Here is a 9410-nt window from a genome sequence, read left to right as displayed (position 1 = left end):
CCCTGGCCCTGCTGTCGCACTGGTGCTGATCCAGGCCAGGATGCTGGGGGCTCCCTGGGCACAAGCTGCTCACGTTCAGCTCCATCCCTCAGCCCCATTCCCCCTCCTGCCCACACCTTCACCGCCCGGCCCCATCCCCGTACCCTCTCCCGGTCCCGCCGGCGGTGCCCGCCCTCACCCCGCTGCAGCCGCTCGCCCCTCGCGGTCGCCATGGCAACAGTGGATGCAGGATGCGCGGAGCACAGCTCCCAGCGGGTACCGCGGTGCAGCGGAGCGATGGCGACCGAGGGGGCGGGCACGGCCTCGGGCTGCTCATGGCCTGACAGCGGCTTCCTGGTGTGTGAAACCCGGGTGGATGGCCAGGCCCAGAGGGTGCTGGTGAATGGTGGCACATGGAGGCAGTGACCAGTTATGGGCTTGGGGTGCTGGGTGAGGAGCAGCTCCCCATGACCCGGCTTCAGTGAGCGCTTGAGCCCAGAACCCCCCCGTGTGCTGGGCTGCACCCCCAGAGTGTGAGCAGCAGCTCAGGGAGGGTTGGAAAGGACCCTAAGCTCATCCAGTTCCAACCCCCTGCCATGGGCAGGGACACCTCACACTAAACCATGGCACCCAAGGCCTCGTCCAGCCTGGCCTTGAACACTGCCAGGGATGGAGCATTCACAACCTCCCTGGGCAACCCATTCCAGTGCCTCAGCACCCTCACAGAAAAGAGCTTTTCCCTTATCTCCAACCTGACCTTCCCCTGTTTCAGTCTGAACCCATCACCCCTTATCCTATCACTGCAGTCCCTGATGAAGAGCCCCTCTCCAGCATCCCTATAGGTCCCCTTCACACACACTGGAAGCTGCTCTGAGGTCTCCACTCAGCTTCTCTTCTCCAGGCTCAACAGCCCCAATGTTCTCAGCCTGGCTCCATACAGGAGCTGCTCCAGCCCCTGAGCATCCTCGTGGCCTCCTCTGGACTTGCTACAACAGCTCCATGTCCTTCTGATGCTGAGGACCCCAGAACTGGACACAGTGCTGCAAGGGGGGTCTCATGAGAGCAGAGCAGAGGGGCAGGATCACCTCCTTCACCCTGCTGGTCACGCTCCTTTTGATTGTCTGAGCCCAGGTCTAGAGCTTCACAAAGAGGTTTAAGGTGCACACTTCTTCACAGAATTGCTTCCTTCCAGTTACTGAGCTGAAATCCTTGTGCTAATTCCCTTTATTGCAATGCTAATTGTGCCACCGGGGTGTCCTTTAGAAAACCAAGCTCTTTACAAAGAAAATCTCCATTTAATATAAAGAAATGGCTTGTGCCACAGGCTCAGAAGGTTAATGGGAGAGCTGGGAGGTGACTCCATGCCAGTGTCATGGGCTCAGTTAATATGAAGAAGAAAAAAGGAGATGTGTTTATAAGAGGTAAAACATAGAAGCTAAATGTAGCATCAGTGGCTTCAAGCAATAATTCATTTGGGGTGGAAGCAAATCATAGAGCCACAGCTGGGTAGAAGGGAGCTTAAAGCCCATCCAGCTCCAACCCCTGCCATGGGCAGGGACCCCTTCCACTGGAGCAGCTTGCTCCAAGCCCCTGTGTCCAACCTGGCCTTGAGCACTGCCAGGGATGGGGCAGCCACAGCTTCTCTGGGCACCCTGTGCCAGCGCCTCAGCACCCTCCAGCGAAGAGCTTCTGCCTAAGAGCTCAGCTCAGTCTCCCCTCGGGCAGGTTCAAGCCATTCCCCTTGGCCTGTCCCTACAGGCCCTTGTCCCAAGCCCCTCTCCAGGTTTCCTGCAGCCCCTTCAGGCACTGGAGCTGCTCTCAGGTCTCCCCTTCAGGAGCCTTCTCTTCTCCAGGCTGCCCCAGCCCAGCTCTCTCAGCCTGGCTCCAGAGCAGAGCTGCTCCAGCCCTTGCAGCAGCTCCATGGCCTCCTCTGGCCTCACTCCAATGGCAGCAGAAGCAGCAGAGGTTTCCATTGTCCCGTTTTCCTCCTGGTTCACAGGGATGCAGAGGAAGGCGCAGCCTCTGCACCAGGTCCTGAACCACCCCCTGGGTTACTGGGGTGCCAGAGCAGAAGCCCTGTGTGCCTCAGAAGGTAAAGGGGAGCCGGTTCTGTCTGGATCTGGACCAACCCATGTGTGTGAATGGATGCTGAGAGCCTGAGCATTCCCAATCCCATCTCCTCACCGTTCTCTCTCCCTCATGTGTGGGAAGTCAGCCCTGTCCCAAGGGATGTGGAGGAAACAGCCCCCAAGATGGGTCTGTGGGGATGGGGGGGGGCAGTGGGATTACAGCCCCTGCATCCGCTGTGGGAAGCTGATCCCGTGCTCCTCCATCAGCTGAAGTTGGTGTCTAACCCACACCGCCCTGGTCCAAAAGACCCCCCCAGAGACCCTCTCACCCCCATGCAGCAGCACGGGCCCACACTGGTTTGGAGATGGGGCAGGAGAAGGAGGTGGATGGGAGATGCTGCAGCCTCCTGGTGTTCCTGGCAGCACAGGAGGATGCTCGGCCCTCCGGCCTGGAAGACAAAGGCTGATATCATGGAAGGAATCCTGCTGGCCATGAGAAACACCGGGACCTTCACTGAGGTGCCCTGGGTACTGTCTCAGCATCTCCTGTTGGTGGCACCACAGAGGCAGGAGAAGGACGGGAACACAACGGTGGCCTTGAGCCCCGGAGCGGGGCTGAGACGGGAATGGAGGCTCCTTTGTAGCAGCCTCTCAGCCCACCACATGGACCCCAATGCTCCAGCTACTGCGTAACAGGGGGTAAATGCAACACAGACACTGCTGGGGTCCCTTAGATCCAGATCTGGATTAACCCCAGCTAGTGAGAGAGGAGCCTTTGGGCTAAAGTGGGTTTGCCCCCAAGATGAAGCAGGACCTCGTGAGACCCCACTTGCAGCACTGTGTGCAGGTCTGGGGTCCTCAGCATCAGAAGGACATGGAGCTGTTGGAGCAAGTCCAGAGGAGGCCACGAGGATGCTCAGGGGCTGGAGCAGCTCCTGTATGGAGCCAGGCTGAGAACATTGGGGCTGTTGAGCCTGGAGAACAGAAGCTGCGTGGAGACCTCAGAGCAGCTTCCAGTGTGTGAAGGGGGCCTATAGGGATGCTGGGGAGGGACTCTTCATTAGGGACTGTAGTGATAGGACAAGGGGTGATGGGTCAAGATTGAAACAGGGGAAGTTTAGATTGGATATAAGGAGGAAATTCTTTCCTGTGAGGGTGCTGAGGCACTGGAATGGGTGCCCAGGGAGGTTGTGAATGCTCCATCCCTGGCAGTGTTCAAGGCCAGGCTGGGCAGAGCCTTGGGTGCCATGGTTTAGTGTGAGGTGTCCCTGCCCGTGGCAGGGGGGTTGGAACTGGATGATCTTAAGGTCCTTTCCAACCCAAACTGTTCTATGATTCTATGACCTGGATGCCCAAGCAGTGGCCATGTCTTATCCCCATCCTCTTTGCTGCTGCGAGCAGGACCTGGCTGCTCCCTGGTGCTGTCTCTTTGCCCTGCAAAGGGAAGAGGAGAGAGGCAAGAAACCACGGCAGTGCCCAGGCTTGAGCTCAGCACTTGGGTGGCTCAAGACCTCCATGGCTTTTGCTTTTGGGGGCCCGGCATCTCCCATGGGCACCAGGATAGAGCAGGATCCCTGCAACCACCCTGCCATGGTGCCATTGCCCATGCTTGGGGATGGGAGGGGAGATGAGGTCCTGCAGCCAAAGGGGTGCCTCATTGCCCTGCTCACAGCCCTGGCCTCTTCCAGCCACTGTTTTGCAGGGGGGGAAATCCAAGCCCAGGGAATACCGGGAGCAATTCCATGTGTTTGGGACGTCTCTCCTTGTCCAAGCCATCAGATGAGGCACAGATGGCAAAAGCCCTTCCCTCAGAGGCTGCATCCAACCAAGAAGGAGCCCAAGGTTCAGTGGAGCCAGTGCAGGCAGGGCTTGAATGAAGCTTCCCACCCCTTGGGCCTCTGGGTTTAATCCGCTCTTTTCTATCGTATTTGCAGCCAGTTTTCCCCTCCTGAGGTTGGAAAACCCAACCTGGTGCCAGGATTCCCCCCAGCCCTTCAGGCAGTGACTTCCCCCTTGGAAACACGGATACAGCCCCAACAGTGCTAATGGAAACCCATCTGCTCAGGGCTGGGCCTGGAAAACCAGGTGTGTGCTCACCCCATCCCTCATGATGTGCATGGAGAACCACAGCTCCCTGAGTATTCCATGGAGTTCTGGCCAGCAGTGATGGTCCACGATGAGCACAGCTCCTAGTGGGGCTCTGCCTGCTGGTTAATGGGTTGTACAAGGACCTGTGGGCCAAGAGCCCCACCACTGCCATGAACGGAGCTAACACGAGCTCCCTGCTTCTCCCACCTCTTTCCCACTGTCCCAGCATCCATCTATCCCATGGGGAAACCCCACTCTGCACCAGGCCAGTCCCACCAGGGCTGCGGATGGCACCTGAGAGCACAGAGCCCCAATCCCACTGCAGGTACGTGCCCAACAGGGCACCAGGGAGCTAAGCTGGGCACAAACCCCTTCTTAACCCCCACTGTCAGCCCCCTAAGCAGCAGCACCAGAGGAGCAGGGACAGGCCATTGGATGCTCACTGCCTGCTCACCTACATGAAACCCACAACCTCATCCAGGCAGAGGCAAGCATCACCCATGGGGGCCAGGCAGCAGGGTCCTGCCTGCTCCCAAGAGCAACAGTGTGATCAGAAACAGGGCAGAGGCACTGTCAGAACCTGGGTTTATTCTGTTTCACCCTCAGCCTTTGCCCTGCAGTTCAATACCCTCGCCGCTGTGAAGATGCGCCCGGTACCCGCACGCCGTTGGCACGGGTCTGGTTTGGGATGGACGCACATCACCATCACCCATTTATACACATGCAAGTCCAGAGTCCCTTCAGGAACCTCCCTTTGGAGAACATGCCCAGGAAGCTGAAACCCAAAACGAGCACTGAAAAGTCTTGGCCCGCCCCGGTGCTGAGGAGGACACGAAAGCACAACCATTGAAAGCAGGAAAAGGAGTAGAAACATCCAGATTGGAGCAGTTTTACAGGGAATACCAAGGAAACCAAGCAAACACCTCCCCATCACCAGCTGAAGGCTTTCCTGTTGCATAGTGAAGAGCTAATTCCGGAGCTGATGCTTTGGGGGGGTGTTTAGACACAAGGAAGGTTTGTGTTGGATGCGGTGCGTTGGGAGCATCCCGTGGCAGGTCCCAGTTTCAGCCCCCAGGGCTCCATGGTGGTGCCAGGCAGGAGCATGCATCCAACAGTGGTTGGGTGTCATCATCGGTCCTTCAATGGGTTGATGGGGACCAGGTTTCCATGCAACGCTTCCAGGACAAGCTCCTTGTCAACCTCTCCCTGGATCCTGGGAGGCAGCAGGGGGGCTGTGGGAGGGTCCAGGCAGAGCATTGCTAAAGGCTTGGGTTTCAATCAGTGATAGTCTTTAAGGCTTCAACCCTTTGCTTCCATGGAGAACACAGAAAGAAGCGCTTGGTCAAGCTCCACATCGTGACGACTGCACGTACAACAGCAGCTGAGTAAATACTGACACTAGAGAACACCACGATACAATCAGCTGGTACAATCCCCCCTGGGTTTTGGCACTTTTCCTTCATTTTACTCCCCTCACTGACTCCAAACATGGACCTTTCCCTACGGCTTTTCCCAGGCAAAGAGCTCCAGAAGAAACCTTCTGGAGTCGGTGGCATCTTTGGCAGATCCGGTCCTTCTGTCACCAAACCAACCCCAGCCCCTCCGGTGCTTCCAGCAGGGCAAGCTCTTGATCTGCTTCTTACTTCCCACAGGAGAAGAGAGCTTCACATTCCAGGAGGATGCTCCCCCTGTTCCCACTGCCCTCATCCCGGAGAGAAGGTGGCTGCAGAAAGGAGAAGGGTTAGAAATGACTTCCATAGCATCATGGAATGGTTTGGGTTGGAAGGGACCTTAAAGCTCCTCCAGCTCCAACACCTTCCACTAGAGCAGCTTGCTCCAAGCCTGTGTCCAACCTGGCCTTGAACACATGTGGTTTCATCTTAGGACCTTTGCAGCTCTTATGCTGCATCCACCATTCAGGAAGAGGTGTTTTCCTTCTCAGCTGGCATCATCTGTGGCAAAGGCAGTGTCATACCTGACCTTTACAGGATAGAAGAAGGAATTCCTGCTCTTTCAAGTGGAATTACATACAACTTGGTTTTGTGCAAGCTTAAACAGAAGGTTAAATTGGTAACACATTCATCCTAACTTCAAACCACCTCAGGTCGCGATCCCAATACTGCCTTGGGTGGATATCAGCCAAGGGCAGTGATGCTCCTGATATAGCTCAGGAGAGGGTTTAGGTGATTCACATGGGAACATCCCATGTTCTTCCCATTCCTTCAGCAAACAGATGGAGAAATGGATGTAGAAATGCAGCAAGCAGCTTCATCAGGCTAAAAACTTCATGAGAAAAGGTGGATCCTGCTCTGATGCTTTCCTGAAAGCTTCCATGATGGGACTGTGATACCACATCCAAAGGTCTTCAATGTGGATTCAATGTATGATGCTTGGGGAGCCAAGGAGCACTCTCTTCCTTTGGAGCCCAGTGAAGCTGAGGTTAAACCAGAGGCACGAGGGGTTCCATGATGCTTTTCTTGGTTCCAAGCTCAGGCATCACCTCCTGTGCTTCCACCAGCTTGGATTTAGAGAGGGAATGAAGACACAAACCCCTGTACTACTGATGTCATCTGAAGAAGGGATTTAAGACAACTGGACTGTGAAATCCATGTGGAGAGGGGCAAGAAAGGACACATTCCACGTGAAAAGCTGGGTTTTGTGCTGTGGGCTTGCTCAGAGCAGCCCAAGCCTGGATGAATCCCTCCCTCCATCACTGCGAGGCCGGAGGAAGCTGTTTAGGGAAGTCTGAGTTGGGTTCAAGGGATTAACCATGGGGAAGGGACCTGTGAAAGTATTTACAACCCAAAATGCACTTGGGAAGTGCCAGGTTTAGCTCAAAATGTTGGGAAAAACCAGCATGAATCCTGAGGAACATCCATGGGGCTCCCTCGGAGCTTATTTCACTGTGAAGGGCAGATCCAGGCCAATGTTGCTTAGAATCACAGAATGGGTTGGGTTGGAAGGGACCTTCAAAGCTCACCCAGTTCCAAGCCCTGCAATGAGCAGGGACATCTTCAACTAGAGCAGATGGCCCAGAACCACATCCAATGGCCTTGAATCAGGGATGGGGCATCCGCAGCTTCCCTGGGCATCCCGTGCCAGTGTTTTCCACCCTCTTCTCTCTGTGCTGCTCTTCTAGAGGAGGTCCAAGGCTCCAATCACTTAAATTCCTTCCAATTCACAGCTGGATACAGGAGCAGGATTCAGTTTGGGTCAAAAGTGCCTGTTTCAACCAGCACCTATGGAAGCTGTGGCGTGTTAGAGGGCAGGGAAAGCCATCACCCATGAGCTGCAGCAGGTCACGCATAGCCAAGCCTGGCAAGCCCTAGGTGTGACTTAAACCATCCAGTAGTTGGTGTGTTAAGGAGATACAGAGATAGATATAGAGAGAGATATATATTACGGAATCATTGCTATAAGATTTCTCAAACCCAAAGTGTCAATCTGTTGAAATATAGTATTTAAAATATATAAATTTTATCCATTAAAATATAAGATTTCTTTTTTTAAAATAAAAAAAGGAATCCAGTTCAATTTGGGGAGGAAAAAAGGAGCCAGGGTCCTCACAGGAGAGAAAATCATGGCAGGGGTTGGGTTGGAAAGGACCCTAAAGCTCCTCCAGCTCCAACCCCTGCCATGGGTAGGGACACCTTCCACTGGAGCAGCTTGCTCCAAGCCCCTGTGTCCAACCTGGCCTTGAACACTGCCAGGGATGGGGCATGCTCTTCACTGAGCATCCTGTCCCAGTGCCAACCAGTTCCTGTTTGCTCTCTTTAACCATTTAAGGTGGAAAGAGATATGAAACCATTATATTTAGCTAAAGGAAACTGGGCAATGACCGTTCTCTTGGATCAGATCCATTTGCTGGAACACACTTGGCTCTCCTCCCTTCACACCATGGGATCATGGTGAGTTTTCCCCAGCACTGTGCTTCAGCTCCATCCCCAAAACACCCCTTGTCATCCAGCCCATGGGTCAGCAAGATGGTGAACACTGCAACCTCTGCCCTGGGCAAGGTCCCTGTGGGCACTGAGGGTCCCCAGTGAATACTCTGCAAGTATTAGGTTGAGCTGATGGTTTTTGAGCCTAATTATCAAGTCATTTCCATTGATTAGGAAATAATCAATGGGATTATAATGGATGATGGGAAAGAGTGATGGAAATATGAAGAGCCCAAGGATGGGCCACTACATGCTCCATCAATTCCAAGCTCTGAGCTACCTCCAGTCCAGGCTGCCCAGCTTCATGCTTTGAAGTGGAAATCTTTAGTGCATTGCTCACCTGAGCCCTCTTAGTGGTTTGAACCTGAAGACAGGTAGCTGGGAGCAGGGGCAGGGCAGGCTCCCATCACCCTGAGCACCCACATCCATGTGCCTGCGGGCTGGGAGGGCTGGGCTCCCCTCCTGGCTCTCCCATCCCAGTTCATCCGGTGCTGGGAGAGGAGGGTGATGCGTCACAGACCTCGGGATGCCTCCTTGGGCTGCTTTTGGACGTGTAAGGACAGGTCTGAGGTGTGCGGAGGGATCTCTGAACTGAGCAAGGTACGTGTCAGCAGGGAGGAATCCTTCCTGGCATCACTCAGCCAGCGTTTCCCTTTCTAGGTATCAACTGACCTCACTTGGAGTATTGTGTGCAGTTCTGGTGTCCTCAACATAAGAAGGACATGGAGGTGTTGGAACAAGTCCAGAGGAGGTCACGAGGATGCTCAGGGGCTGGAGCAGCTCCTGTATGGAGACAGGCTGAGAAAGCTGAAGCTGTTGAGCCTGGAGAAGAGAAGCTGCGTGGAGACCTCAGAGCAGCTTCCAGTGTCTGAAGGGGGCCTATAGGGATGCTGGGGATGGGCTCTTCATTAGGGACTGAAGTGATAGGACAAGGGGTAATGGGTTAAAACTGAAGCAGGGGAAGTTTAGATTGGATATAAGGAGGAAATTCTTTCCTGTTAGGGTGCTGAGGCACTGGAATGGGTTGCCCAAGGAGGTTGTGAATGCTCCATCCCTGGCAGTGTTCAAGGCTAGGTTGGACAGAGCCTTGGGTAATATGGTTTAGAGCGAGGTGTCCCTGCCCATGGCAGGGGGGTTGGAACTGGATGATCTTAAGGTCCTTTCCAACCCTAACTATTCTATGATTCTATGATAATTTGAATGGGAAGAACAGGAAAGCCTTCTTGCCTTGGAAGAGGCAGGGATGGGAGAGAAGCTGCATTTGCTCCCTGGGTCACAGTGCCCACAGCATGGTCCCAGCTGCTCTCTGCTGTGTCACTAACATGACTGTTAG

This window comes from Neopsephotus bourkii, unplaced genomic scaffold (genome assembly GCF_033783945.1).
Source record: "Neopsephotus bourkii isolate Nb327-2 ecotype Australia unplaced genomic scaffold, CSIRO-AGI_Nbou_v1 NB_580, whole genome shotgun sequence".
NCBI lineage: Eukaryota > Metazoa > Chordata > Aves > Psittaciformes > Psittacidae > Neopsephotus > Neopsephotus bourkii.
Note: the sequence above shows the minus strand (reverse complement) of the source record.